Source organism: Bos indicus x Bos taurus, chromosome 29 (assembly GCF_003369695.1).
Source record: "Bos indicus x Bos taurus breed Angus x Brahman F1 hybrid chromosome 29, Bos_hybrid_MaternalHap_v2.0, whole genome shotgun sequence".
NCBI lineage: Eukaryota > Metazoa > Chordata > Mammalia > Artiodactyla > Bovidae > Bos > Bos indicus x Bos taurus.
Window position 1 is genome coordinate 8,970,172 of NC_040104.1, and position 6,000 is coordinate 8,976,171.

Consider the following 6,000-nt stretch of genomic DNA (forward strand, 5'->3'; position numbering starts at 1 on the left):
GCAAAGGCCCTGAGGCAGGAGCAGGCCTGGCTGTTTGAAGAACAAGGAGGCCAGTGAGACTGATGCAGAGTAAGCATGAAGGTGAGTAGGAGGTTGTTGTTGTCCAGTCGCTAAGTCATGTCTGAGTCTTTGTGATCCCATGGACTGCAACACGACAGGCTCCTCTGTCCTCCACTATCTCCCAGAGTTTGCTCAAGTTCATGTCCATTGAGTCGGTGATTCTGTCTAAACATCTCATCCTATGCAGCCACCTTTTCCTTTTGCCTTCAGTCTTTCCCAGCAGGAGAGTCTTTTTCCAATGAGTTCGCTCTTCACATCAGGTGGCCAAAGTATTGGAGCTTCAACTTCAGCATCAGTCCTTCCAATGAATATTCAGGATTGATTTCCTTCAGGATTGACTGCTTGATCTTGCTGTCCAAAGGACTCTCAAGAGTCTTCTCCAAAAAAAAAAAAAAGAGTCTTCTCCAACACCACAGTTCAAAAGCATCAATTCTTCAGTGATCAGCCTTCTTTGTGGTCCAATTCTCACGTCCATACATGACTACTGGAAAAACCATAGCTTTGACTAGATGGACCTTTGTCAGCCAAGTGATGTCTCTGCTCTTTAAAAGGATGTCTAGGTTTGTCAAAGGTGATGTGGAGCCAGACCTGGTGGACCACTGCTTTGACTTTTCTTTGGAGTGAGGTGGGGAGCCACTGTAGTGACTCTATCTGACTGGTTGCCAGATTGCTGGTAGAGTGAGGGGGGCTTCCCTGGGTGTCTAGTGGCTGAGACTCCGAGCTCCCAATGCAGGGGACCGGGCTTTGATCCCTCGTCGGGGAACTAGATCCCACATGCCATAACTAAGAGGTCAAGTCCTGCAACTAAAGATCTTAAGAGCGGCAACTAAGACCCGGCACAGCCAAATAAATCAATACAGGGATTATTTTTTAATTATTAAAAAAAAAATGAGTAGAGGGGCAAAGCAGGAGTAGAAATCCGGAAACCCTGAAGGAGGCTTTTAGGATAATTCAAGTGAGGAATGACCATGGCTTGGAGCAAGGCAGCAGCAGTGAAGTAGTGGTTTATTAATAAGATTGATAGAGCCGACAGGATTTCTTTCTTTTTAAAAATTTTTAAAAAATCTTATTTATTTATTTAAGGCCTTCAATTCTGTTGCGGCAGGCATGTGGGATCTTTAGTTGCAGCATGTGTGGTCTAGTTCCCTGACCAGGGATTGAACCCAGGCCCCCTGCATTGGGAGCTGGGGCCATAATCACTGGACCACCAGGGAAGTCCCCAAAAGGATTTTTTGATGGATTGGTTTAGGAGATAGGTGAGAGAGAAGAGTTAAGGATAATTCCAGACTTTCCAACCTGAACAAGTGAAAACGAATGCAAGAATAAAGGCATCTCTCACAGGCCCCAGACCAGGTAGAGGTCAGCCAATAGGAGCAGTGCTCCAGGGCAGCTGTGATGCCCACTGGAGAAGGCGAGGATTACAGATTCCCGGCTGCAGAGTCCAGGGGCTTAGACTAGCAATTCCTCCCATGGCCAGGAGAGGAAAAGCCAAGGGGAGCCCAAAGTGCTGGATGGAGACACTTTCATTCTCACCCCTGTGAACCATTGCAACTGTTCTCCATCTTCTCTTCCCAATCAGGGGAGCCAGAGAACTTGTTCATTCCAGGCAGGCCACTTTGTGGGTGAGGAGAGCCTTCTGGTCAAGAGTCAGATGACAGGGTGTGGCAAGACCCATGCATGTCCTCTGACTCACCAGAGACCCTCCTATCTCACTGAGCTTTACTCTCGATTTCTCTAAACTTTCATCATGCACTTTATCATCATTGAAAGTGAAATGAAAGTTGCTCAGTCGTGTCCAACTCTGCAACACCATGGAGTGTAGCCCGCCAAGCTCCTCTGTCCACGGAATTCTCCAGGCCAGAATACTGCAGTGGGTAGCCGTTCCCTTCTCCAGGGGATCTTCCCAACCCAGGGATCGAACCCTGGTCTCCTGCATTCCAGGCGGATTCTTTACCAGCGGAGCTACCAAGGAAGCATTATTACCATACACCATATTGAATTTGGGGCTTCGCTGGTGGCTCAGCTGGTGAGGAATCTGCCTGCAATGTAGGAGACCTGGGTTTGATCTCTGGGTTGGGGAGGTCCCCTGGAGAAGGGAACGGTTACCCACTCCAGTATTCTTGCCTGGAGAATTCCATGCACAGAGGAGCCTGGTGGGCTACAGTCTATGGGGTCAAAAAGAGTCGGCCACGACTGAGTGACTTTCACTTTTCTTATTGAATTTAAGACATTTCCGAGATTAGAGTATGGGAAAATGTGCATCTTAGAATTGATGGAATAGAATACATTTATTATTCCACCAGGATGTGAGCTACACAAGGACAGGAACTCCCAGGCGCCTTCCCTTTTCTCAGGGCTAACCCACACTGGCTCCTATATGGATTTAATCACATTTACAAGCGAGAGGCACTATTATTTCCTCAGGTTTACTCAGAAGGAAATCGAAGCCTAGAGAAGCTTGGTCCCTTGCCAGGGGGAGTAGGAACACGGGAATGGACTTCAGGCTTCTGAGCCCGAGAGAGGCAGGTTGTGTGGGGGTCGTGAGCAAAAACACATAGCCCCTGCTGCCAGGCTGCTCTTTATCGGCTGTGTAATCTTAGGTAAGCCTCTTAACCTTGCTCTGCCTTAATTTTCCCATCTGTTAAATGGGGATAATAAAAGTACCTACCTCACAGGGTTGATTTGTGAGGCAATGATGAGATAATACATGAAACATGCCGGGACAGAGCGGGGTGGACAGCCAGTGCACTGTGTGGGCTCCTGTCATTACTATGCAGACTCTAGCTAGCCTCCCGACTCTTCTATTAAATCTCTCTACTGTATTCTCCCCACCTCCCAGAACACCAACCCTGAATCAGATGTGAGAGAGCCCATCCTGGCCCCAGTTCTCTCACTAATGAATCAGGTGAGTCATGCTACAGTCCGTGGGGTCGGAAAGAGTCAGACACGACTGAGTGACTGAACAATACCCCTGAGGTGATGGTTTTTGAGGTGTGGCCTCTGGGAGCCAATTAGGTCAGGAAGGGATGGGATGAGAGTTCTTTTTTTTTTAATATTTATTTATTTTTGGATGCGCCATGCCGGGTCTTCATTGCGGTGTGAGGGGCTGTTAGTTGCTCTGTGGGCTCTCTCTGGTTGCAGTGCGTGGGCTCCTCAATTAGGCGGCTTCTCTTGTTTCAGAGCACAGGTTCCAGAATGCTCTGGCTTCAGTAGTTGAGGCACACAGGCTTAGTTGACCTGCGGCCTGTGGAATCTTAGTTCCTGGACCAGGGGTCAAACCCACGTCCGCTGCATTGGCAGGTGGATTCTTAACCACTGGGCCACCAGGGAAGTCCCAGGACAAGGGCCCTTATAAGACTCCCTGGTCCCTTCCACCGTGTGAGGACATGATAAGAAGACAGCTGTCTATGAACCAGGAAGCAGGCTCTCGCCAGACACTGAATCTGGCAACTTGATCTTGGACTTCTCAGCCTCTAGAGATATGAGGAATAAATTTCTGTTATTGTATGCCATGCGTGCATGGACTCTTTATGACCCCATGGACTATAGCCCACCAGGCTCCTTTGTCCCTGGAATTTCCCAGGCAAGAATACTGGAGTGGGTTGCCATTTCCTTCTCCAGGGGATCTCCCCGACCCAGGGATCGAACCTGTGTCCCTTGCGTCTCCTGTATTGGCAGGTGGATTCTTTCCCAGCTAGGCCACCGGGGAAGCCCATAAGCCATGACTGTATGATATTCTGTGACAGCAACGGGGACAGTCTGAGGCAATGTCTCAAACCCTACTGCAGTGACCATGTCACTCTCGCCCTTCTTCGCCCAGGACTTGACACTGTGCCTGGGGTGGAGGAGACCGTGTCCCTACCAGCCTCGCTCATATGTGCCCAGTGCAGCAGGAAATTCCAGCTGCCCATGGAGGCCACTGTATACCAACTTGGGATGGCAAGTGGGGAGGGGCAGGTGCAGTAGGCATGGAGGCCACCTTCAGAGTCTGTTCTGGTGAGAAGTGCCCTTTGGGCCACCCACACTCCCATTCTGGGCGACTGTCCACAGGCAGGGTTCTGCCACCTCCATGGCTAAGAAGGTTGAGCATCCTCGATGCCTTGAGCATCAGGTGGCCATGTTGGCAGAAGAAATGCTGGTGGGAAGCAGAGGCCAAAGCAGGAGTGGGTAGGTTTTCCAGGGTCTCAGAGGGGAATACCCTAAGTGGATGATCTGGGGCCTGTGGGAGCACAGGGGCTGGAGGAAGCAGCAAGGAAAGCTTTTTAGAGGAGGTGATGCTGAATCAGGTCTCAAGGATAAGCAAAGGACTGCAAGGAAGGACTGGAGAAACTGGAGCAGCCCATGGGGGCCCGCAGGCGGCCAGCCCTCAAGGAGTTCGCATCTCATCTCGTGCGGATGTCAGATGGGCCAAGAGCAGCCTTAGACTTGGAGCTGGCAGAGGGGAGTCAGTACCAGCGGGTATCCAGGGCTCTAACTGGCTTCCGGGAGGAGGGGGGCACGGGCGGGTGGAAAATGACTCATCAGTATGCCCAAAGCTGCAGGCTTGCTCCTGGCTGGCAGCACGTGTGTCCGGGGGGACATTCCTGCTCCTGACCGTCATCCTCCCTGGGGAGGGCAGTGCCTGAGGTCCCCAGCCCCAAGGACAACAGGGACATTTTCTGGCCTGGGTGGTGTCCTTAGTATCAACAGGGTCTATGAACCCCCAGGAAACAAAATCCACAGGGCTTTGGCCCTCCTTGTCCCTCTTCCCAGAACTCCCCTCCCTAAGTAACTACATGTTCTCTCTGCTTAAATGTCTCCAGAGGAGGCCCTCTCAAGCCTCCATTTCAAAACTGCCTCCCTTGATGGATGAACTTGCAAGCATATTACGGGAATGTGATCAGCCAGATTCAGAATGGAGGAACTTCAGTCCACAGAGCAAGCCACTGTGTTCTTAAGAAAAAAGAAAAGGTATAGGGAAAAAGAGGAAAGAAAGGCTGTTACAGGTTGAAACCTGTCAAGTGAATGCTGTACATGGACCATACTTAGACCATGATTCAAAGAAATCAGCTTTCAAAAGATTCCCGTCAGAGTTCTTGAGATGGGTTGTACAACAACATGAATGTACTCACTATGTGTATTTCCCACAATCAAAATATTAAAAAATAACAACAACAAAAATGATGTTCGTGGACCAACTGGGAAATGAGAACACTGAATGGATATTAAGTGACATTCAGTTCAGTCGCTCAGTGGTGTCTGACTCTGCAACCCCATGGACCACAGCACGCCAGGCCTCCCTGTCCATCACTAACTCCTGGAGTTTACTCAAACTCATGTCCATTGAGTCGGTGATGCCATCCAACCATCTCATCCTCTGTTGTCCCCTTCTCCTCCTGCCTTCAATCTTTCCCAGCATCAGAGTCTTTTCAAATGAGTCAGCTCTTCGCATCAGGTGGCCAAAGTATTGGAGTTTCAGCTTCAACATCAGTCCTTCCAATGAACACCCAGGACTGATCTCCTTTAGGATGGACTGGTTATATGTCCTTGCAGTGCAAGGGACTCTCAAGAGTCTTCTCCAACACCACAGTACAAAAGCATCAATTCTTCAGCACTCAGCTTTCTTTATAGTCCATCTCTCACATCCATACATGACTACTGGAAAAACCATAGCCTTGCCTAGACAGACCTTTGTTGGCAAAGTAATGTCTCTGCTTTAGAACATGCTATCTAGGTTGGTCATAACTTTCCTTCCAAGGAGTAAGCATCTTTTAATTTCATGGCTGCAGTCACCATCTGCAGTGATTTTGGAGCCCAGAAAAATAAAGTCTGCCAGTTTCCCCATCTATTTGCCATGAAGTGTGGGACCAGATGCCATGATCTTAGTTTTCTGAATGTTGAGCTTTAAGCCAAATTTTTCACTCTCCTCTTTCACTTTTATCAAGAGGCTCTTTAGTTCTT